Source organism: Pleurodeles waltl, unplaced genomic scaffold (genome assembly GCF_031143425.1).
Source record: "Pleurodeles waltl isolate 20211129_DDA unplaced genomic scaffold, aPleWal1.hap1.20221129 scaffold_135, whole genome shotgun sequence".
Taxonomy (NCBI): domain Eukaryota; kingdom Metazoa; phylum Chordata; class Amphibia; order Caudata; family Salamandridae; genus Pleurodeles; species Pleurodeles waltl.
The window spans coordinates 86,453-111,636 of record NW_027149841.1 but is presented as its reverse complement, the minus strand read 5'-3'; the positions used below and the strand labels follow the sequence as shown (position 1 = coordinate 111,636).

The 25,184-nt window shown below is 46.8% G+C and overlaps 4 non-coding genes across 4 annotated transcripts; all 4 read right to left on the bottom strand.

The window, feature by feature from the left end:
* Positions 1–3,781: 3,781 nt before the first annotated feature.
* On the bottom strand, positions 3,782–3,853 carry TRNAG-UCC (transfer RNA glycine (anticodon UCC)). The gene has a single exon. It is a non-coding gene; the product is annotated as a tRNA-Gly (tRNA).
* A 1,532-nt stretch (positions 3,854–5,385) lies between these two features.
* Positions 5,386–5,457, bottom strand: TRNAG-UCC (transfer RNA glycine (anticodon UCC)). Its single transcript has one exon. It is a non-coding gene; the product is annotated as a tRNA-Gly (tRNA).
* Positions 5,458–13,380: 7,923 nt separating this feature from the next.
* Positions 13,381–13,452, bottom strand: TRNAG-UCC (transfer RNA glycine (anticodon UCC)). The gene has a single exon. It is a non-coding gene; the product is annotated as a tRNA-Gly (tRNA).
* Positions 13,453–24,573: 11,121 nt separating this feature from the next.
* On the bottom strand, positions 24,574–24,645 carry TRNAG-UCC (transfer RNA glycine (anticodon UCC)). The gene has a single exon. It is a non-coding gene; the product is annotated as a tRNA-Gly (tRNA).
* Between the last annotated feature and the right edge of the window lie 539 nt (positions 24,646–25,184).

Below are 25,184 nucleotides of genomic sequence, written 5' to 3'. Positions count from 1 at the left end.
GGCTTGCCCGGTATGAGCGTTTGGGAGCGTTTGGGACGTGAGTGGACTTAGGACTGGAAGTTCTGTCCATTCGAAGCAGCCAACCTTCCTGCTGCAGACAGGGGCTGTTCCCTTGGGTTTCTTTCACCTTGCTCTCAGATAAATTTGGTTGTATGCTGCAGTTGCCTGCGATGACTACAAGGTGGCGCTGCTTTCAGGTAAGAGCACAAATATGCAGAAAATGTTGGGGACTTTTGCCACATTTATCGGTGGTGGGTCTCGCACATTTTTTCCAGGGGAGAGATATTGACCTGAAACACTTTTTACTGCAGAGATGCTGCAGTTCTAAAGGCTGGTCGGGCAGAAGGGCTTAGCCGTTTCATTGCCTGCCCCCCTGCAGCCCATTTATTACCAGCAGTTGTGAGTGGTGACTGCTGTTTGTAAAATATAAAAATTTCAGGACATAGAAAGTAGCAGACGGGGCTTTTGGGATGCCTGCCTCTGTCTTTGTTTATTATTTATCTAATAGCTGAGTAATCTGGTCAAGATATTTCTCTTTTTTTTAACATATTGCGATAGAATAGCTACTGCTTTCTTAATGTATAAATATTAGCACTGCGTTAGCCGGGAATCAAACCCGGGTCAACTGCTTGGAAGGCAGCTATGCTCACCACTATACCACCAACGCTCCATGGCATATGTTTTTTTTAAGCTCTAGACATCACAACCCTGAGTTCAATGACTATATTGCACCAGTATCAGAGGTATTTTTGGTTTACTGACCAACATGAAAATCAGGAAAAAAGTTCTTGCAACTGCTAAGGAACTGGAGATTGAAACCAATGCAAAAGCTGCGCAGAAAAGGAGAAAGGGAAAGCAGCAGTTCAAATCATTGAAATAAGCATATATTGGCAGCAAGGGAAAAACAGCAGGGTAGAGAAAGAAAACAGCTCCACGAAATTCACAGGAGATTGATAATAGCAGGACAAAAAAAGGGAATAATAGCGTTCCAAGCAGGCTCAGAAAGAAGTGCGTGGGTCCCATCTTTCGTTAATGGTCATAACTGTGCATCATTTCCTTTGAAGTGTAGGGTTGATTCTCTGACCATCTGTCTCCCTGACTTTGAGCAGAGACCGATAGTTGAGTAGTCTCTTCCCACCAAAAGCTGGCACAAGCCTGCTGTTTTCCGCTCTGGCAGCGTGGAAACGAGAGAGTGGTCCTCATAAGAAAAATAATCAATCCATGCTAGCAGAGGATGGTTTCGATCCATCGACCTCTGGGTTATGGGCCCAGCACGCTTCCGCTGCGCCACTCTGCTTCCTGTTCAAAATGCTGTGGTTATGCAGATCAGGAGCCTTCAGAGGAGTGGCATGGGATCGCTGGAGCTATTCTGGCAGGGCTCTCACCTCATTTGCCTAAGAATGTCACAAGGCATGGTGGGTGCAGAAAATCTTCGCCTTCCCCTCTCACAGTCAGTCATAGGGGAAAGTCACGTCCCTCTCAGTCACTAGCCATGTCACGCCTTTGTCAAGACAGAAGCACCCCCACCCGCTCCTTCTCTGTGATCCTGCGCTACCATGCTCAGGTTTTGGCCTTACCTGGGAGCCAGAGGTGCACCCGGTGAGGGCTTGCCCGGTATGAGCGTTTGGGACGTGAGTGGACTTAGGACTGGAAGTTCTGTCCATTCGAAGCAGCCAACCTTCCTGCTGCAGACAGGGGCTGTTCCCTTGGGTTTCTTTCACCTTGCTCTCGGATAAATTTGGTTGTATGCTGCAGTTGCCTGCGATGACTACAAGGTGGCGCTGCTTTCAGGTAAGAGCACAAATATGCAGAAAATGTTGGGGACTTTTGCCACATTTATCGGTGGTGGGTCTCGCACATTTTTTCCAGGGGAGAGATATTGACCTGAAACACTTTTTACTGCAGAGATGCTGCAGTTCTAAAGGCTGGTTGGGCAGAAGGGCTTAGCCGTTTCATTGCCTGCCCCCCTGCAGCCCATTTATTACCAGCAGTTGTGAGTGGTGACTGCTGTTTGTAAAATATAAAAATTTCAGGACATAGAAAGTCGCAGACGGGGCTTTTGGGATGCCTGCCTCTGTCTTTGTTTATTATTTATCTAATAGCTGAGTAATCTGGTGAAGATATTTCTCTTTTTTTAACATATTGCGATAGAATAGCTACTGCTTTCTTAATGTATAAATATTAGCACTGCGTTAGCCGGGAATCAAACCCGGGTCAATTGCTTGGAAGGCAGGTATGCTCACCACTATACCACCAACGCTCCATGGCATATGTCTTTTTTAAGCTCTAGACATCACAACCCTGAGTTCAATGACTATATTGCACCAGTATCAGAGGTATTTTTGGTTTACTGACCAACATGAAAATCAGGAAAAAAGTTCTTGCAACTGCTAAGGAACTGGAGATTGAAACCAATGCAAAAGCTGCGCAGAAAAGGAGAAAGGGAAAGCAGCAGTTCAAATCATTGAAATAAGCATATATTGGCAGCAAGGGAAAAACAGCAGGGTAGAGAAAGAAAACAGCTCCACGAAATTCACAGGAGATTGATAATAGCAGGACAAAAAAAGGGAATAATAGCGTTCCAAGCAGGCTCAGAAAGAAGTGCGAGGGTCCCATCTTTCGTTAATGGTCATTACTGTGCATCATTTCCTTTGAAGTGTAGGGTTGATTCTCTGACCATCTGTCTCCCTGACTTTGAGCTGAGACCGATAGTTGAGCAGTCTCTTCCCACAAAAAGCTGGCACAAGCCTTCTGTTTTCCGCTCTGGCAGCGTGGAAACGAGAGAGTGGTCCTCACAAGAAAAAAAATCAATCCATGCTAGCAGAGGATGGTTTCACTCCATCGACCTCTGGGTTATGGGCCCAGCACGCTTCCGCTGCGCCACTCTGCTTCCTGTTCAAAATGCTGTGGTTATGCAGATCAGGAGCCTTCAGAGGAGTGGCATGTGATCGCTGGAGCTATTCTGGCAGGGCTCTCACCTCATTTGCCTAAGAATGTCACAAGGCATGCTGGGTGCAGAAAATCTTCGCCTTCCCCTCTCACAGTCAGTCATAGGGGAAAGTCAAGTCCCTCTCAGTCACTAGCCATGTCACGCCTTTGTCAAGACAGAAGCACCCCCACCCGCTCCTTCTCTGTGATCCTGCGCTACCATGCTCAGGTTTTGGCCTTACCTGGGAGCCAGAGGTGCACCCGGTGAGGGCGAGCGTTTAGGAGCGTTCGGGATGTGAGTGGACTTAGGACTGGAAGTTCTGTCCATTCGAAGCAGCCAACCTTCCTGCTGCAGACAGGGGCTGTTCCCTTGGGTTTCTTTCACCTTGCTCTCGGATAAATTTGGTTGTATGCTGCAGTTGCCTGCGATGACTACAAGGTGGCGCTGCTTTCAGGTAAGAGCACAAATATGCAGAAAATGTTGGGGACTTTTGCCACATTTATCGGTGGTGGGTCTCGCACATTTTTTCCAGGGGAGAGATATTGACCTGAAACACTTTTTACTGCAGAGATGCTGCAGTTCTAAAGGCTGGTCGGGCAGAAGGGCTTAGCCGTTTCATTGCCTGCCCCCCTGCAGCCCATTTATTACCAGCAGTTGTGAGTGGTGACTGCTGTTTGTAAAATATAAAAATTTCAGGACATAGAAAGTCGCAGACGGGGCTTTTGGGATGCCTGACTATGTCTTTGTTTATTATTTATCTAATAGCTGAGTAATCTGGTCAAGATATTTCTCTTTTTTTTAACATATTGCGTTAGAATAGTTACTGCTTTCTTAATATATAAATATTAGCACTGCGTTGGCCGGGAATCGAACCCGGGTCAACTGCTTGGAAGGCAGCTATGCTCACCACTATACCACCAACGCTCCATTGCATATGTTTTTTTTAAGCTCTAGACATCACAACCCTGAGTTCAATGACTATATTGCACCAGTATCAGAGGTATTTTTGGTTTACAGACCAACATGAAAATCAGGAAAAAAGTTCTTGCAACTGCTAAGGAACTGGAGATTGAAACCAATGCAAAAGCTGCGCAGAAAAGGAGAAAGGGAAAGCAGCAGTTCAAATCATTGAAATAAGCATTTATTGGCAGCAAGGGAAAAACAGCAGGGTAGAGAAAGAAAACACCTCCACGATATTCACAGGAGATTGATAATAGCAGGACAAAAAAAGGGAATAATAGCGTTCCAAGCAGGCTCAGAAAGAAGTGCGAGGGTCCCATCTTTCGTTAATGGTCATAATTGTGCATCATTTACTTTGAAGTGTAGGGTTGATTCTCTGACCATCTGTCTCCCTGACTTTGAGCAGAGACCGATAGTTGAGCAGTCTCTTCCCACAAAAAGCTGGAACAAGCCTGCTGTTTTCCGCTCTGGCAGCGTGGAAACGAGAGAGTGGTCCTCACAAGAAAAAAAATCAATCCATGCTAGCAGAGGATGGTTTCACTCCATCGACCTCTGGGTTATGGGCCCAGCACGCTTCCGCTGCGCCACTCTGCTTCCTGTTCAAAATGCTGTGGTTATGCAGATCAGGAGCCTTCAGAGGAGTGGCATGTGATCGCTGGAGCTATTCTGGCAGGGCTCTCACCTCATTTGCCTAAGAATGTCACAAGGCATGCTGGGTGCAGAAAATCTTCGCCTTCCCCTCTCACAGTCAGTCATAGGGGAAAGTCAAGTCTCTCTCAGTCACTAGCCATGTCACGCCTTTGTCAAGACAGAAGCACCCCCACCCGCTCCTTCTCTGTGATCCTGCGCTACCATGCTCAGGTTTTGGCCTTACCTGGGAGCCAGAGGTGCACCCGGTGAGGGCTTGCCCGGTATGAGCGTTTAGGAGCGTTCGGGACGTGAGTGGACTTAGGACTGGAAGTTCTGTCCATTCGAAGCAGCCAACCTTCCTGCTGCAGACAGGGGCTGTTCCCTTGGGTTTCTTTCACCTTGCTCTTGGATAAATTTGGTTGTATGCTGCAGTTGCCTGCGATGACTACAAGGTGGCGCTGCTTTCAGGTAAGAGCACAAATATGCAGAAAATGTTGGGGACTTTTGCCACATTTATCGGTGGTGGGTCTCGCACATTTTTTCCAGGGGAGAGATATTGACCTGAAACACTTTTTACTGCAGAGATGCTGCAGTTCTAAAGGCTGGTCGGGCAGAAGGGCTTAGCCGTTTCATTGCCTGCCCCCCTGCAGCCCATTTATTACCAGCAGTTGTGAGTGGTGACTGCTGTTTGTAAAATATAAAAATTTCAGGACATAGAAAGTCGCAGACGGGGCTTTTGGGATGCCTGCCTATGTCTTTGTTTATTATTTATCTAATAGCTGAGTAATCTGGTCAAGATATTTCTCTTTTTTTTAACATATTGCGTTAGAATAGCTACTGCTTTCTTAATGTATAAAGATTAGCACTGCGTTGGCCGGGAATCGAACCCGGGTCAACTGCTTGGAAGGCAGCTATGCTCACCACTATACCACCAACGCTCCATGGCATACGTTTTTTTTAAGCTCTAGACATCACAACCCTGAGTTCAATGACTATATTGCACCAGTATCAGAGGTATTTTTGGTTTACAGACCAACATGAAAATCAGGAAAAAAGTTCTTGCAACTGCTAAGGAACTGGAGATTGAAACCAATGCAAAAGCTGCGCAGAAAAGGAGAAAGGGAAAGCAGCAGTTCAAATCATTGAAATAAGCATTTATTGGCAGCAAGGGAAAAACAGCAGGGTAGAGAAAGAAAACACCTCCACGATATTCACAGGAGATTGATAATAGCAGGACAAAAAAAGGGAATAATAGCGTTCCAAGCAGGCTCAGAAAGAAGTGCGAGGGTCCCATCTTTTGTTAATGGTCATAACTGTGCATCATTTCCTTTGAAGTGTAGGGTTGATTCTCTGACCATCTGTCTCCCTGACTTTGAGCAGAGACCGATAGTTGAGCAGTCTCTTCCCACAAAAAGCTGGCACAAGCCTGCTGTTTTCCGCTCTGGCAGCGTGGAAACGAGAGAGTGGTCCTCACAAGAAAAAAAAACAATCCATGCTAGCAGAGGATGGTTTCGATCCATCGACCTATGGGTTAAGGGCCCAGCACGCTTCCGCTGCGCCACTCTGCTTCCTGTTCAAAATGCTGTGGTTATGCAGATCAGGAGCCTTCAGAGGAGTGGCATGGGATCGCTGGAGCTATTCTGGCAGGGCTCTCACCTCATTTGCCTAAGAATGTCACAAGGCATGGTGGGTGCAGAAAATCTTTGCCTTCCCCTCTCACAGTCAGTCATAGGGGAAAGTCAAGTCCCTCTCAGTCACTAGCCATGTCACGCCTTTGTCAAGACAGAAGCACCCCCACCAGCTCCTTCTCTGTGATCCTGCGCTACCATGCTCAGGTTTTGGCCTCACCTGGGAGCCAGAGGTGCACCCGGTGAGGGCTTGCCCGGTATGAGCGTTTGGGACGTGAGTGGACTTAGGACTGGAAGTTCTGTCCATTCGAAGCAGCCAACCTTCCTGCTGCAGACAGGGGCTGTTCCCTTGGGTTTCTTTCACCTTGCTCTCGGATAAATTTGGTTGTATGCTGCAGTTGCCTGCGACTACTACAAGGTGGCGCTGCTTTCAGGTAAGAGCACAAATATGCAGAAAATTTTGGGGACTTTTGCCACATTTATCGGTGGTGCGTCTCGCACACTTTTTCCAGGGGAGAGATATTGACCTGAAACACTTTTTACTGCAGAGATGCTGCAGTTCTAAAGGCTGGTCGGGCAGAAGGGCTTAGCCGTTTCATTGCCTGCCCCCCTGCAGCCCATTTATTACCAGCAGTTGTGAGTGGTGACTGCTGTTTGTAAAATATAAAAATTTCAGGACATAGAAAGTCGCAGACGGGGCTTTTGGGATGCCTGCCTCTGTCTTTGTTTATTATTTATCTAATAGCTGAGTAATCTGGTCAAGATATTTCTCTTTTTTTTAACATATTGCGATAGAATAGCTACTGCTTTCTTAATGTATAAATATTAGCACTGCGTTAGCCGGGAATCAAACCCGGGTCAACTGCTTGGAAGGCAGCTATGCTCACCACTATACCACCAACGCTCCATGGCATATGTTTTTTTTAAGCTCTAGACATCACAACCCTGAGTTCAATGACTATATTGCACCAGTATCAGAGGTATTTTTGGTTTACTGACCAACATGAAAATCAGGAAAAAAGTTCTTGCAACTGCTAAGGAACTGGAGATTGAAACCAATGCAAAAGCTGCGCAGAAAAGGAGAAAGGGAAAGCAGCAGTTCAAATCATTGAAATAAGCATATATTGGCAGCAAGGGAAAAACAGCAGGGTAGAGAAAGAAAACAGCTCCACGAAATTCACAGGAGATTGATAATAGCAGGACAAAAAAAGGGAATAATAGCGTTCCAAGAAGGCTCAGAAAGAAGTGCGAGGGTCCCATCTTTCGTTAATGGTCATAACTGTGCATCATTTCCTTTGAAGTGTAGGGTTGATTCTCTGACCATCTGTCTCCCTGACTTTGAGCAGAGACCGATAGTTGAGCAGTCTCTTCCCGCAAAAAGCTGGCACAAGCCTGCTGTTTTCCGCTCTGGCAGCGTGGAAACGAGAGAGTGGTCCTCATAAGAAAAATAATCAATCCATGCTAGCAGAGGATGGTTTCGATCCATCGACCTCTGGGTTATGGGCCCAGCACGCGTCCGCTGCGCCACTCTGCTTCCTGTTCAAAATGCTGTGGTTATGCAGATCAGGAGCCTTCAGAGGAGTGGCATGGGATCGCTGGAGCTATTCTGGCAGGGCTCTCACCTCATTTGCCTAAGAATGTCACAAGGCATGGTGGGTGCAGAAAATCTTCGCCTTCCCCTCTCACAGTCAGTCATAGGGGAAAGTCAAGTCCCTCTCAGTCACTAGCCATGTCACGCCTTTGTCAAGACAGAAGCACCCCCACCCGCTCCTTCTCTGTGATCCTGCGCTACCATGCTCAGGTTTTGGCCTTACCTGGGAGCCAGAGGTGCACCCGGTGAGGGCTTGCCCGGTATGAGCGTTTGGGACGTGAGTGGACTTAGGACTGGAAGTTCTGTCCATTCGAAGCAGCCAACCTTCCTGCTGTAGACAGGGGCTGTTCCCTTGGGTTTCTTTCACCTTGCTCTCGGATAAATTTGGTTGTATGCTGCAGTTGCCTGCGATGACTACAAGGTGGCGCTGCTTTCAGGTAAGAGCACAAATATGCAGAAAATGTTGGGGACTTTTGCCACATTTATCGGTGGTGGGTCTCGCGCATTTTTTCCAGGGGAGAGATATTGACCTGAAACACTTTTTACTGCAGAGATGCTGCAGTTCTAAAGGCTGGTCGGGCAGAAGGGCTTAGCCGTTTCATTGCCTGCCCCCCTGCAGCCCATTTATTACCAGCAGTTGTGAGTGGTGACTGCTGTTTGTAAAATATAAAAATTTCAGGACATAGAAAGTCGCAGACGGGGCTTTTGGGATGCCTGACTATGTCTTTGTTTATTATTTATCTAATAGCTGAGTAATCTGGTCAAGATATTTCTCTTTTTTTTAACATATTGCGATAGAATAGCTACTGCTTTCTTAATGTATAAATATTAACACTGCGTTGGCCGGGAATCAAACCCAGGTCAACTGCTTGGAAGGCAGCTATGCTCACCACTATACCACCAACGCTCCGTGGCATATGTTTTTTTTAAGCTCTAGACATCACAACCCTGAGTTCAATGACTATATTGCACCAGTATCAGAGGTATTTTTGGTTTACAGACCAACATGAAAATCAGGAAAAACGTTCATGCAACTGCTAAGGAACTGGAGATTGAAACCAATGCAAAAGCTGCGCAGAAAAGGAGAAAGGGAAAGCAGCAGTTCAAATCATTGAAATAAGCATATATTGGCAGCAAGGGAAAAACAGCAGGGTAGAGAAAGAAAACAGCTCCACGAAATTCACAGGAGATTGATAATAGCAGGACAAAAAAAGGGAATAATAGCGTTCCAAGCAGGCTCAGAAAGAAGTTCGAGGTCCCATCTTTCGTTAATGGTCATAACTGTGCATCATTTCCTTTGAAGTGTAGGGTTGATTCTCTGACCATCTGTCTCCCTGACTTTGAGCAGAGACCGATAGTTGAGCAGTCTCTTCCCACAAAAAGCTGGCACAAGCCTGCTGTTTTCCGCTCTGGCAGCGTGGAAACGAGAGAGTGGTCCTCACAAGAAAAAAAATCAATCCATGCTAGCAGAGGATGGTTTCGATCCATCGACCTCAGGGTTATGGGCCCAGCACGCTTCCGCTGCGCCACTCTGCTTCCTGTTCAAAATGCTTTGGTTATGCAGATCAGGAGCCTTCAGAGGAGTGGCATGGGATCGCTGGAGCTATTCTGGCAGGGCTCTCACCTCATTTGCCTAAGAATGTCACAAGGCATGCTGGGTGCAGAAAATCTTCGCCTTCCCCTCTCACAGTCAGTCATAGGGGAAAGTCAAGTCCCTCTCAGTCACTAGCCATGTCTCGCCTTTGTCAAGACAGAAGCACCCCCACCCGCTCCTTCTCTGTGATCCTGCGCTACCATGCTCAGGTTTTGGCCTTACCTGGGAGCCAGAGGTGCACCCGCTGAGAGCTTGCCCGGTAGGAGCGTTTGGGAGCGTTCGGGACGTGAGTGGACTTAGGACTGGAAGTTCTGTCCATTCGAAGCAGCCAACCTTCCTGCTGCAGACAGGGGCTGTTCCCTTGGGTTTCTTTCACCTTGCTCTCGGATAAATTTGGTTGTATGCTGCAGTTGCCTGCAATGACTACAAGGTGGCGCTGCTTTCAGGTAAGAGCACAAATATGCAGAAAATGTTGGGGACTTTTGCCACATTTATCGGTGGTGGGTCTCGCACATTTTTTCCAGGGGAGAGATATTGACCTGAAACACTTTTTACTGCAGAGATGCTGCAGTTCTAAAGGCTGGTCGGGCAGAAGGGCTCAGCCGTTTCATTGCCTGCCCCCCTGCAGCCCATTTATTACCAGCAGTTGTGAGTGGTGACTGCTGTTTGTAAAATATAAAAATTTCAGGACATAGAAAGTCGCAGACGGGGCTTTTGAGATGCCTGCCTATGTCTTTGTTTATTATTTATCTAATAGCTGAGTAATCTGGTCAAGATATTTCTTTTTTTTAACATATTGTGTTAGAATAGCTACTGCTTTCTTAATGTACAAATATTAACACTGCGTTGGTCGGGAATCGAACCCAGGTCAACTGCTTGGAAGGCAGCTATGCTCACCACTATACCACCAACGCTCCATGGCATATGTTTTTTATAAGCTCTAGACATCACAACCCTGAGTTCAATGACTATATTGCACCAGTATCAGAGGTATTTTTGGTTTACAGACCAACATGAAAATCAGGAAAAAAGTTCTTGCAACTGCTAAGGAACTGGAGATTGAAACCTATGCAAAAGCTGCGCAGAAAAGGAGAAAGGGAAAGCAGCAGTTCAAATCATTGAAATAAGCATATATTGGCAGCAAGGGAAAAACAGCAGGGTAGAGAAAGAAAACAGCTCCACGAAATTCACAGGAGATTGATATTAGCAGGACAAAAAATGGGAATAATAGCGTTCCAAGCAGGCTCAGAAAGAAGTGCGAGGGTCCCATCTTTCGTCAATGGTCATAACTGTGCATCATTTCCTTTGAAGTGTAGGGTTGATTCTCTGACCATCTGTCTCCCTGACTTTGAGCAGAGACCGATAGTTGAGCAGTCTCTTCCCACAAAAAGCTGTCACAAGCCTGCTGTTTTCCGCTCTGGCAGCGTGGAAACGAGAGAGTGGTCCTCACAAGAAAAAAAATCAATCCATGCTAGCAGAGGATGGTTTCGATCCATCGACCTCTGGGTTATGGGCCCAGCACGCTTCCGCTGCGCCACTCTGCTTCCTGTTCAAAATGCTGTGGTTATGCAGATCAGGAGCCTTCAGAGGAGTGGCATGGGATCGCTGGAGCTATTCTGGCAGGGCTCTCATCTCATTAGCCTAAGAATGTCACAAGGCATGCTGGGTGCAGAAAATCTTGGCCTTCCCCTCTCACAGTCAGTCATAGGGGAAAGTCAAGGCCCTCTCAGTCACTAGCCATGTCACGCCTTTGTCAAGACAGAAGCACCCCCAACCGCTCCTTCTCTGTGATCCTGCGCTACCATGCTCAGGTTTTGGCCTTACCTGGGAGCCAGAGGTGCACCCGATGAGGGCTTGCCTGGTATGAGCGTTTGGGAGCGTTCGGGACGTGAGTGGACTTAGGACTGGAAGTTCTGTCCATTTGAAGCAGCCAACCTTCCTGCTGCAGACAGGGGCTGTTCCCTTGGGTTTCTTTCACCTTGCTCTCGGATAAATTTGGTTGTATGCTGCAGTTGCCTGCGATGACTACAAGGTGGCGCTGCTTTCAGGTAAGAGCACAAATATGCAGAAAATGTTGGGGACTTTTGCCACATTTATCGGTGGTGGGTCTCGCACATTTTTTCCAGGGGAGAGATATTGATCTGAAACACTTTTTACTGCAGAGATGCTGCAGTTCTAAAGGCTGGTCGGGCAGAAGGACTTAGCCGTTTCATTGCCTGCCCCACTGCAGCCCATTTATTACCAGCAGTTGTGAGTGGTGACTGCTGTTTGTAAAATATAAAAATTTCAGGACATAGAAAGTCGCAGACGGGGCTTTTGGGATGCCTGCCTCTGTCTTTGTTTATTATTTATCTAATAGCTGAGTAATCTGGTCAAGATATTTCTCTTTTTTTTAACATATTGCGATAGAATAGCTACTGCTTTCTTAATGTATAAATATTAACACTGCGTTGGCCGGGAATCAAACCCAGGTCAACTGCTTGGAAGGCAGCTATGCTCACCACTATACCACCAACGCTCCGTGGCATATGTTTTTTTTAAGCTCTAGACATCACAACCCTGAGTTCAATGACTATATTGCACCAGTATCAGAGGTATTTTTGGTTTACAGACCAACATGAAAATCAGGAAAAAAGTTCTTGCAACTGCTAAGGAACTGGAGATTGAAACCAATGCAAAAGCTGCGCAGAAAAGGAGAAAGGGAAAGCAGCAGTTCAAATCATTGAAATAAGCATATATTGGCAGCAAGGTAAAAACAGCAGGGTATCGAAAGAAAACAGCTCCACGAAATTCACAGGAGATTGATAATAGCAGGACAAAAAAAGGGAATAATAGCGTTCCAAGCAGGCTCAGAAAGAAGTGCAAGGGTCCCATCTTTCGTCAATGGTCATAACTGTGCATCATTTCCTTTGAAGTGTAGGGTTGATTCTCTGACCATCTGTCTCCCTGACTTTGAGCAGAGACCGATAGTTGAGCAGTCTCTTCCCACAAAAAGCTGGCACAAGCCTGCTGTTTTCCGCTCTGGCAGCGTGGAAACGAGAGAGTGGTCCTCACAAGAAAAAAAATCAATCCATGCTAGCAGAGGATGGTTTCGATCCATCAACATCTGGGTTATGGGCCCAGCACGCTTCTGCTGCGCCACTCTGCTTCCTGTTCAAAATGCTGTGGTTATGCAGATCAGGAGCCTTCAGAGGAGTGGCATGGGATCGCTGGAGCTATTCTGGCAGGGCTCTCACCTCATTTGCCTAAGAATGTCACAAGGCATGCTGGGTGCAGAAAATCTTCGCCTTCCCCTCTCACAGTCAGTCATAGGGCAAAGTCAAGGCCCTCTCAGTCACTAGCCATGTCACGCCTTTGTCAAGACAGAAGCACCCCCAACCGCTCCTTCTCTGTGATCCTGCGCTACCATGCTCAGGTTTTGGCCTTACCTGGGAGCCAGAGGTGCACCCGCTGAGGGCTTGCCCAGTATGAGCGTTTGGGAGCGTTCGGGACGTGAGTGGACTTAGGACTGGAAGTTCTGTCCATTTGAAGCAGCCAACCTTCCTGCTGCAGACAGGGGCTGTTCCCTTGGGTTTCTTTCACCTTGCTCTCGGATAAATTTGGTTGTATGCTGCAGTTGCCTGCGATGACTACAAGGTGGCCCTGCTTTCAGGTAAGAGCACAAATATGCAGAAAATGTTGGGGACTTTTGCCACATTTATCGGTGGTGGGTCTCGCACATTTTTTCCAGGGGAGAGATATTGACCTGAAACACTTTTTACTGCAGAGATGCTGCAGTTCTAAAGGCTGGTCGGGCAGAAGGGCTTAGCCGTTTCATTGCCTGCCCCCCTGCAGCCCATTTATTACCAGCAGTTGTGATGGTGACTGCTGTTTGTAAAATATAAACATTTCAGGACATAGAAAGTCGCAGACGGGGCTTTTGGGATGCCTGCCTATGTCTTTGTTTATTATTTATCTAATAGCTGAGTAATCTGGTCAAGATATTTCTCTTTTTTTAACATATTGCATTAGAATAGCTACTGCTTTCTTAATGTATAAATATTAGCACTGTGTTGGCCGGGAATCGAACCCGGGTCAACTGCTTGGAAGGCAGCTATGCTCACCACTATACCACCAACACTCCGTGGCATATGTTTTTTTTAAGCTCTAGACATCACAACCCTGAGTTCAATGACTATATTGCACCAGTATCAGAGGTATTTTTGGTTTACAGACCAACATGAAAATCAGGAAAAAAGTTCTTGCAACTGCTAAGGAACTGGAGATTGAAACCAATGCAAAAGCTGTGCAGAAAAGGAGAAAGGGAAAGCAGCAGTTCAAATCATTGAAATAAGCATATATTGGCAGCAAGGGAAAAACAGCAGGGTAGAGAAAGAAAACAGCTCCACGAAATTCACAGGAGATTGATAATAGCAGGACAAAAAAAGGGAATAATAGCGTTCCAAGCAGGCTCAGAAAGAAGTGCGAGGGTCCCATCTTTCGTTAATGGTCATAACTGTGCATCATTTCCTTTGAAGTGTAGGGTTGATTCTCTGACCATCTGTCTCCCTGACTTTGAGCAGAGACCGATAGTTGAGCAGTCTCTTCCCACAAAAAGCTGGCACAAGCCTGCTGTTTTACGCTCTGGCAGCGTGGAAACGAGAGAGTGGTCCTCACAAGAAAAATAATCAATCCATGCTAGCAGAGGATGGTTTCGATCCATCGACCTCTGGGTTATGGGCCCAGCACGCTTCCGCTGCGCCACTCTGCTTCCTGTTCAAAAGGCTGTGGTTATGCAGATCAGGAGCCTTCAGAGGAGTGGCATGGGATCACTGGAGCTATTCTGGCAGGGCTCTCACCTCATTTGCCTAAGAATGTCACAAGGCATGCTGGGTGCAGAAAATCTTCGCCTTCCCCTCTCACAGTCAGTCATAGGGGAAAGTCAAGTCCCTCTCAGTCACTAGCCATGTCACGCCTTTGTCAAGACAGAAGCACCCCCACCCGCTTCTTCTCTGTGATCCTGCGCTACCATGCTCCGGTTTTGGCCTTACCTGGGAGCCAGAGGTGCACCCGGTGAGGGCTTCCCCGGTATGATCGTTTGGGAGCGTTCGGTACGTGAGTGGACTTAGGACTGGAAGTTCTGTCCATTCGAAGCAGCCAACCTTCCTGCTGCAGACAGGGGCTGTTCCCTTGGGTTTCTTTCACCTTGCTCTCGGATAAATTTGGTTGTATGCTGCAGTTGCCTGCGATGACTACAAGGTGGCGCTGCTTTCAGGTAAGAGCACAAATATGCAGAAAATGTTGGGGACTTTTACCACATTTATCGGTGGTGGGTCTCGCACATTTTTTCCAGGGGAGAGTTATTGACCTGAAACACTTTTTACTGCAGAGATGCTGCAGTTCTAAAGGCTGGTCGGGCAGAAGGGCTTAGCCGTTTCATTGCCTGCCCCCCTGCAGCCCATTTATTACCAGCAGTTGTGATGGTGACTGCTGTTTGTAAAATATAAAAATTTCAGGACATAGAAAGTCGCAGACGGGGCTTTTGGGATGCCTGCCTATGTCTTTGTTTATTATTTATCTAATAGCTGAGTAATCTGGTCAAGATATTTCTCTTTTTTTGACATATTGCATTAGAATAGCTACTGCTTTCTTAATGTATAAATATTAGCACTGCGTTGGCCGGGAATCGAACCCGGGTCAATTGCTTGGAAGGCAGCTATGCTCACCACTATACCACCAACGCTCCATGGCATATGTATTTTTTAAGCTCTAGACATCACAACCCTGAGTTCAATGACTATATTGCACCAGTATCAGAGGTATTTTTGGTTTACAGACCAACATGAAAATCAGGAAAAAAGTTCTTGCAACTGCTAAGGAACTGGAGATTGAAACCAATGCAAAAGCGGCGCAGAAAAGGAGAAAGGGAAAGCAGCAGTTCAAATCATTGAAATAAGCATATATTGGCAGCAAGGGAAAAACAGCAGGGTAGAGAAAGAAAACAGCTCCACGAAATTCACAGGAGATTGATAATAGCAGGACAAAAAAAGGGAATAATAGCGTTCCAAGCAGGCTCAGAAAGAAGTGCGAGGGTCCCATCTTTCGTTAATGGTCATAACTGTGCATCATTTCCTTTGAAGTGTAGGGTTGATTCTCTGACCATCTGTCTCCCTGACTTTGAGCAGAGACCGATAGTTGAGCAGTCTCTTCCCACAAAAAGCTGGCACAAGCCTGCTGTTTTCCGCTCTGGCAGCGTGGAAACGAGAGAGTGGTCCTCACAAGAAAAATAATCAATCCATGCTAGCAGAGGATGGTTTCGATCCATCGACCTCTGGGTTATGGGCCCAGCACGCTTCCGCTGCGCCACTCTGCTTCCTGTTCAAAAGGCTGTGGTTATGCAGATCAGGAGCCTTCAGAGGAGTGGCATGGGATCGCTGGAGCTATTCTGGCAGGGCTCTCACCTCATTTGCCTAAGAATGTCACAAGGCATGCTGGGTGCAGAAAATCTTCGCCTTCCCCTCTCACAGTCAGTCATAGGGGAAAGTCAAGTCCCTCTCAGTCACTAGCCATGTCACGCCTTTGTCAAGACAGAAGCACCCCCACCCGCTCCTTCTCTGTGATCCTGCGCTACCATGCTCATGTTTTGGCCTTACCTGGGAGCCAGAGGTGCACCCGGTGAGGGCTTGCCCGGTATGATCGTTTGGGAGCGTTCGGGACGTGAGTGGACTTAGGACTGGAAGTTCTGTCCATTCGAAGCAGCCAACCTTTCTGCTGCAGACAGGGGCTGTTCCCTTGGGTTTCTTTCACCTTGCTCTCGGATAAATTTGGTTGAATGCTGCAGTTGCCTGCGATGACTACAAGGTGGCGCTGCTTTCAGGTAAGAGCACAAATATGCAGAAAATGTTGGGGACTTTTGCCACATTTATCGGTGGTGGGTCTCGCAAATTTTTTGCAGGGGAGAGATATTGACCTGAAACACTTTTTACTGCAGAGATGCTGCAGTTCTAAAGGCTGGTCGGGCAGAAGGGCTTAGCCGTTTCATTGCCTGCCCCCCTGCAGCCCATTTATTACCAGCAGTTGTGATGGTGACTGCTGTTTGTAAAATATAAAAATTTCAGGACATAGAAAGTCGCAGACGGGGCTTTTGGGATGCCTGCCTATGTCTTTGTTTATTATTTATCTAATAGCTGAGTAATCTGGTCAAGATATTTCTCTTTTTTTGACATATTGCATTAGAATAGCTACTGCTTTCTTAATGTATAAAAATTAGCACTGCGTTGGCCGGGAATCGAACCCGGGTCAATTGCTTGGAAGGCAGCTATGCTCACCACTATACCACCAACGCTCCATGGCATATGTATTTTTTAAGCTCTAGACATCACAACCCTGAGTTCAATGACTATATTGCACCAGTATCAGAGGTATTTTTGGTTTACAGACCAACATGAAAATCAGGAAAAAAGTTCTTGCAACTGCTAAGGAACTGGAGATTGAAACCAATGCAAAAGCTGCGCAGAAAAGGAGAAAGGGAAAGCAGCAGTTCAAATCATTGAAATAAGCATATATTGGCAGCAAGGGAAAAACAGCAGGGTAGAGAAAGAAAACAGCTCCACGAAATTCACAGGAGATTGATAATAGCAGGACAAAAAAAGGGAATAATAGCATTCCAAGCAGGCTCAGAAAGAAGTGCGAGGGTCCCATCTTTCGTTAATGGTCATAACTGTGCATCATTTCCTTTGAAGTGTAGGGTTGATTCTCTGACCATCTGTCTCCCTGACTTTGAGCAGAGACCGATAGTTGAGCAGTCTCTTCCCACAAAAAGCTGGCACAAGCCTGCTGTTTTCCGCTCTGGCAGCGTGGAAACGAGAGAGTGGTCCTCACAAGAAAAATAATCAATCCATGCTAGCAGAGGATGGTTTCGATCCATCGACCTCTGGGTTATGGGCCCAGCACGCTTCCGCTGTGCCACTCTGCTTCCTGTTCAAAATGCTGTGGTTATGCAGATCAGGAGCCTTCAGAGGAGTGGCATGGGATCGCTGGAGCTATTCTGGCAGGGCTCTCACCTCATTTGCCTAAGAATGTCACAAGGCATGGTGGGTGCAGAAAATCTTCACCTTCCCCTCTCACAGTCAGTCATATGGGAAAGTCAAGTCCCTCTCAGTCACTAGCCATGTCACGCCTTTGTCAAGACAGAAGCACCCCCACCCGCTCCTTCTCTGTGATCCTGCGCTACCATGCTCCGGTTTTGGCCTTACCTGGGAGCCAGAGGTGCACCCGGTGAGGGCTTGCCCGGTATGAGCGTTCGGGACGTGAGTGGACTTAGGACTGGAAGTTCTGTCCATTCGAAGCAGCCAACCTTCCTGCTGCAGACAGGGGCTATTCCCTTGAGTTTCTTTCACCTTGCTCTCAGATAAATTTGGGTGTATGCTGCAGTTGCCTGTGATGACTACAAGGTCGCGCTGCTTTCAGGTAAGAGCACAAATATGCAGAAAATGTTGGGGACTTTTGCCACATTTATCGGTGGTGGGTCTCGCACATTTTTTCCAGGGGAGAGATATTGACCTGAAACACTTTTTACTGCAGAGAAACTGCAGTTCTAAAGGCTGGTCGGGCAGAAGGGCTTAGCCGTTTCATTGCCTGCCCCCCTGCAGCCCATTTATTACCAGCAGTTGTGAGTGGTGACTGCTGTTTGTAAAATATAAAGATTTCAGGACATAGAAAGTCGCAGACGGGGCTTTTGGGATGCCTGCCTATGTCTTTGATTATTATTTATCTAATAGCTGAGTAATCTGGTCAAGATATTTCTCTTTTTTTTAACATATTGCTTTAGAATAGCTACTGCTTTCTTAATGTATAAATATTAACACTGCGTTGGCCAGGAATCGATCCCGGGTCAACTGCTTGGAAGGTAGTTATGCTCACCACTATACCACCAACGCTCCATGGCATATGTTTTTTTTAAGCTCTAGACATCACAACCCTGAGTTCAATGACTATATTGCACCAGTATCAGAGGTATTTTTGGTTTACAGACCAACATGAAAATCAGGAAAAAAGTTCTTGCAACTGCTAAGGAACTGGAGATTGAAACCAATGCAAAAGCTGCTCAGAAAAGGAGAAAGGGAAAGCAGCAGTTCAAATCATTGAAATAAGCATATATTGGCAGCAAGGGAAAAACAGCAGGGTAGAGAAAGAAAACAGCTCCACGAAATTCACAGGAGATTGATAATAGCAGGACAAAAAAAGGGAATAATAACGTTCCAAGCAGGCTCAGAAAGAAGTGCGAGGGTCCCATCTTTCTTTAATGGTCATAACTGTGCATCATTTCCTTTGAAGTGTAGGGTTGATTCTCTGACCATCTGTCTCCCTGACTTTAAGCAGAGACCGATAGTTGAGCAGTCTCTTCAGACAAAAAGCTGGCACAAGCCTGCTGTTTTCCGCTCTGGCAGCGTGGAAACGAGAGAGTGGTCCTCACAAGAAAAAAATCAATCCATGCTAGCAGAGGATGGTTTCGATCCATCGACCTCTGGGTTATGGGCCCAGCACGCTTCCGCTGCGCCACTCTGCTTCCTGTTCAAAATGCTGTGGTTATGCAGATCAGGAGCCTTCAGAGGAGTTGCATGGGATCGCTGGAGCTATTCTGGCAGGGCTCTCACCTCAATTGCCTAAGAATGTCACAAGGCATGCTGGGTGCAGAAAATCTTCGCCTTCCCCTCTCACAGTCAGTCATAGGGGAAAGTCAAGTCCCTCTCAGTCACTAGCCATGTCACGCCTTTGTCAAGACAGAAGCACCCCCACCCGCTCCTTCTCTGTGATCCTGCGCTACCATGCTCAGGTTTTGGCCTTACCTGGGAGCCAGAGGTGCACCCGGTGAGAACTTGCCCGGTAGGAGCGTTTGGGAGCGTTCGGGACGTGAGTGGACTTAGGACTGGAAGTTCTGTCCATTCGAAGCAGCCAACCTTCCTGCTGCAGACAGGGGCTGTTCCCTTGGGTTTTTTTCACCTTGCTCTCGGATAAATTTGGTTGTATGCTGCAGTTGCCTGCAATGACTACAAGGTGGCGCTGCTTTCAGGTAAGAGCACAAATATGCAGAAAATGTTGGGGACTTTTGCCACATTTATCGGTGGTGGGTCTCGCACATTTTTTCCAGGGGAGAGATATTGACCTGAAACACTTTTTACTGCAGAGATGCTGCAGTTCTAAAGGCTGGTCGGGCAGAAGGGCTTAGCCGTTTCATTGCCTGCCCCCCTGCAGCCCATTTATTACCAGCAGTTGTGATGGTGACTGCTGTTTGTAAAATATAAACATTTCAGGACATAGAAAGTCGCAGACGGGGCTTTTGGGATGCCTGCCTATGTCTTTGTTTAGCTGAGTAATCTGGTCAAGATATTTCTCTTTTTTTAACATATTGCATTAGAATAGCTACTGCTTTCTTAATGTATAAATATTAGCACTGCGTTGGCCGGGAATCGAACCCGGGTCAATTGCTTGGAAGGCAGCTATGCTCACCACTATACCACCAACGCTCCATGGCATATGTTTTTTTTAAGCTCTAGACATCACAACCCTGAGTTAAATGACTATATTGCACCAGTATCAGAGGTATTTTTGGTTTACAGACCAACATGAAAATCAGGAAAAAAGTTCTTGCAACTGCTAAGGAACTGGAGATTGAAACCAATGCAAAAGCTGCGCAGAAAAGGAGAAAGGGAAAGCAGCAGTTCAAATCATTGAAATAAGCATATATTGGCAGCAAGGGAAAAACTGCAGGGTAGAGAAAGAAAACAGCTCCACGAAATTCACAGGAGATTGATAATAGCAGGACAAAAAAAGGGAATAATAGCGTTCCAAGCAGGCTCAGAAAGAAGTGCGAGGGTCCCATCTTTCGTTAATGGTCATTACTGTGCATCATTTCCTTTGAAGTGTAGGGTTGATTCTCTGACCATCTGTCTCCCTGACTTTGAGCAGAGACCGATAGTTGAGCAGTCTCTTCCCACAAAAAGCTGGCACAAGCCTTCTGTTTTCCGCTCTGGCAGCGTGGAAACGAGAGAGTGGTCCTCACAAGAAAAAAAATCAATCCATGCTAGCAGAGGATGGTTTCACTCCATCGACCTCTGGGTTATGGGCCCAGCACGCTTCTGCTGCGCCACTCTGCTTCCTGTTCAAAATGCTGTGGTTATGCAGATCAGGAGCCTTCAGAGGAGTGGCATGTGATCGCTGGAGCTATTCTGGCAGGGCTCTCACCTCATTTGCCTAAGAATGTCACAAGGCATGCTGGGTGCAGAAAATCTTCGCCTTCCCCTCTCACAGTCAGTCATAGGGGAAAGTCAAGTCCCTCTCAGTCACTAGCCATGTCACGCCTTTGTCAAGACAGAAGCACCCCCACCCGCTCCTTCTCTGTGATCCTGCGCTACCATGCTCATGTTTTGGCCTTACCTGGGAGCCAGAGGTGCACCCGGTGAGGGCTTGCCCGGTATGATCGTTTGGGAGCGTTCGGGACGTGAGTGGACTTAGGACTGGAAGTTCTGTCCATTCGAAGCAGCCAACCTTTCTGCTGCAGACAGGGGCTGTTCCCTTGGGTTTCTTTCACCTTGCTCTCGGATAAATTTGGTTGTATGCTGCAGTTGCCTGCGATGACTACAAGGTGGCGCTGCTTTCAGGTAAGAGCACAAATATGCAGAAAATGTTGGGGACTTTTGCCACATTTATCGGTGGTGGGTCTCGCACATTTTTTCCAGGGGAGAGATATTGACCTGAAACACTTTTTACTGCAGAGATGCTGCAGTTCTAAAGGCTGGTCGGGCAGAAGGGCTTAGCCGTTTCATTGCCTGCCCCCCTGCAGCCCATTTATTACCAGCAGTTGTGATGGTGAGTGCTGTTTGTAAAATATAAAAATTTCAGGACATAGAAAGTCGCAGACGGGGCTTTTGGGATGCCTGCCTATGTCTTTGTTTATTATTTATCTAATAGCTGAGTAATCTGGTCAAGATATTTCTCTTTTTTTGACATATTGCATTAGAATAGCTACTGCTTTCTTAATGTATAAATATTAGCACTGCGTTGGCCGGGAATCGAACCCGGGTCAATTGCTTGGAAGGCAGCTATGCTCACCACTATACCACCAACGCTCCATGGCATATGTATTTTTTAAGCTCTAGACATCACAACCCTGAGTTCAATGACTATATTGCACCAGTATCAGAGGTATTTTTGGTTTACAGACCAACATGAAAATCAGGAAAAAAGTTCTTGCAACTGCTAAGGAACTGGAGATTGAAACCAATGCAAAAGCTGCGCAGAAAAGGAGAAAGGGAAAGCAGCAGTTCAAATCATTGAAATAAGCATATATTGGCAGCAAGGGAAAAACAGCAGGGTAGAGAAAGAAAACAGCTCCACGAAATTCACAGGAGATTGATAATAGCAGGACAAAAAAAGGGAATAATAGCGTTCCAAGCAGGCTCAGAAAGAAGTGCGAGGGTCCCATCTTTCGTTAATGGTCATAACTGTGCATCATTTCCTTTGAAGTGTAGGGTTGATTCTCTGACCATCTGTCTCCCTGACTTTGAGCAGAGACCGATAGTTGAGCAGTCTCTTCCCACAAAAAGCTGTCACAAGCCTGCTGTTTTCCGCTCTGGCAGCGTGGAAACGAGAGAGTGGTCCTCACAAGAAAAAAAATCAATCCATGCTAGCAGAGGATGGTTTCGATCCATCGACCTCTGGGTTATGGGCCCAGCACGCTTCCGCTGCGCCACTCTGCTTCCTGTTCAAAATGCTGTGGTTATGCAGATCAGGAGCCTTCAGAGGAGTGGCATGGGATCGCTGGAGCTATTCTGGCAGGGCTCTCACCTCATTAGCCTAAGAATGTCACAAGGCATGCTGGGTGCAGAAAATCTTGGCCTTCCCCTCTCACAGTCAGTCATAGGGGAAAGTCAAGGCCCTCTCAGTCACTAGCCATGTCACGCCTTTGTCAAGACAGAAGCACCCCCAACCGCTCCTTCTCTGTGATCCTGCGCTACCATGCTCAGGTTTTGGCCTTACCTGGGAGCCAGAGGTGCACCCGATGAGGGCTTGCCTGGTATGAGCGTTTGGGAGCGTTCGGGACGTGAGTGGACTTAGGACTGGAAGTTCTGTCCATTCGAAGCAGCCAACCTTCCTGCTGCAGACAGGGGCTGTTCCCTTGGGTTTCTTTCACCTTGCTCTCGGATAAATTTGGTTGTATGCTGCAGTTGCCTGCGATGACTACAAGGTGGCGCTGCTTTCAGGTAAGAGCACAAATATGCAGAAAATGTTGGGGACTTTTGCCACATTTATCGGTGGTGGGTCTCGCACATTTTTTCCAGAGGAGAGATATTGATCTGAAACACTTTTTACTGCAGAGATGCTGCAGTTCTAAAGGCTGGTCGGGCAGAAGGACTTAGCCGTTTCATTGCCTGCCCCACTGCAGCCCATTTATTACCAGCAGTTGTGAGTGGTGACTGCTGTTTGTAAAATATAAAAATTTCAGGACATAGAAAGTCGCAGACGGGGCTTTTGGGATGCCTGCCTCTGTCTTTGTTTATTATTTATCTAATAGCTGAGTAATCTGGTCAAGATATTTCTCTTTTTTTTAACATATTGCGATAGAATAGCTACTGCTTTCTTAATGTATAAATATTAACACTGCGTTGGCCGGGAATCAAACCCAGGTCAACTGCTTGGAAGGCAGCTATGCTCACCACTATACCACCAACGCTCCGTGGCATATGTTTTTTTTAAGCTCTAGACATCACAACCCTGAGTTCAATGACTATATTGCACCAGTATCAGAGGTATTTTTGGTTTACAGACCAACATGAAAATCAGGAAAAAAGTTCTTGCAACTGCTAAGGAACTGGAGATTGAAACCAATGCAAAAGCTGCGCAGAAAAGGAGAAAGGGAAAGCAGCAGTTCAAATCATTGAAATAAGCATATATTGGCAGCAAGGTAAAAACAGCAGGGTATCGAAAGAAAACAGCTCCACGAAATTCACAGGAGATTGATAATAGCAGGACAAAAAAAGGGAATAATAGCGTTCCAAGCAGGCTCAGAAAGAAGTGCAAGGGTCCCATCTTTCGTCAATGGTCATAACTGTGCATCATTTCCTTTGAAGTGTAGGGTTGATTCTCTGACCATCTGTCTCCCTGACTTTGAGCAGAGACCGATAGTTGAGCAGTCTCTTCCCACAAAAAGCTGGCACAAGCCTGCTGTTTTCCGCTCTGGCAGCGTGGAAACGAGAGAGTGGTCCTCACAAGAAAAAAAATCAATCCATGCTAGCAGAGGATGGTTTCGATCCATCAACATCTGGGTTATGGGCCCAGCACGCTTCTGCTGCGCCACTCTGCTTCCTGTTCAAAATGCTGTGGTTATGCAGATCAGGAGCCTTCAGAGGAGTGGCATGGGATCGCTGGAGCTATTCTGGCAGGGCTCTCACCTCATTTGCCTAAGAATGTCACAAGGCATGCTGGGTGCAGAAAATCTTCGCCTTCCCCTCTCACAGTCAGTCATAGGGCAAAGTCAAGGCCCTCTCAGTCACTAGCCATGTCACGCCTTTGTCAAGACAGAAGCACCCCCAACCGCTCCTTCTCTGTGATCCTGCGCTACCATGCTCAGGTTTTGGCCTTACCTGGGAGCCAGAGGTGCACCCGCTGAGGGCTTGCCCAGTATGAGCGTTTGGGAGCGTTCGGGACGTGAGTGGACTTAGGACTGGAAGTTCTGTCCATTTGAAGCAGCCAACCTTCCTGCTGCAGACAGGGGCTGTTCCCTTGGGTTTCTTTCACCTTGCTCTCGGATAAATTTGGTTGTATGCTGCAGTTGCCTGCGATGACTACAAGGTGGCGCTGCTTTCAGGTAAGAGCACAAATATGCAGAAAATGTTGGGGACTTTTGCCACATTTATCGGTGGTGGGTCTCGCACATTTTTTCCAGGGGAGAGATATTGACCTGAAACACTTTTTACTGCAGAGATGCTGCAGTTCTAAAGGCTGGTCGGGCAGAAGGGCTTAGCCGTTTCATTGCCTGCCCCCCTGCAGCCCATTTATTACCAGCAGTTGTGATGGTGACTGCTGTTTGTAAAATATAAACATTTCAGGACATAGAAAGTCGCAGACGGGGCTTTTGGGATGCCTGCCTATGTCTTTGTTTATTATTTATCTAATAGCTGAGTAATCTGGTCAAGATATTTCTCTTTTTTTAACATATTGCATTAGAATAGCTACTGCTTTCTTAATGTATAAATATTAGCACTGTGTTGGCCGGGAATCGAACCCGGGTCAACTGCTTGGAAGGCAGCTATGCTCACCACTATACCACCAACACTCCATGGCATATGTTTTTTTTAAGCTCTAGACATCACAACCCTGAGTTCAATGACTATATTGCACCAGTATCAGAGGTATTTTTGGTTTACAGACCAACATGAAAATCAGGAAAAAAGTTCTTGCAACTGCTAAGGAACTGGAGATTGAAACCAATGCAAAAGCTGCGCAGAAAAGGAGAAAGGGAAAGCAGCAGTTCAAATCATTGAAATAAGCATATATTGGCAGCAAGGGAAAAACAGCAGGGTAGAGAAAGAAAACAGCTCCACGAAATTCACAGGAGATTGATAATAGCAGGACAAAAAAAGGGAATAATAGCGTTCCAAGCAGGCTCAGAAAGAAGTGCGAGGGTCCCATCTTTCGTTAATGGTCATAACTGTGCATCATTTCCTTTGAAGTGTAGGGTTGATTCTCTGACCATCTGTCTCCCTGACTTTGAGCAGAGACCGATAGTTGAGCAGTCTCTTCCCACAAAAAGCTGGCACAAGCCTGCTGTTTTACGCTCTGGCAGCGTGGAAACGAGAGAGTGGTCCTCACAAG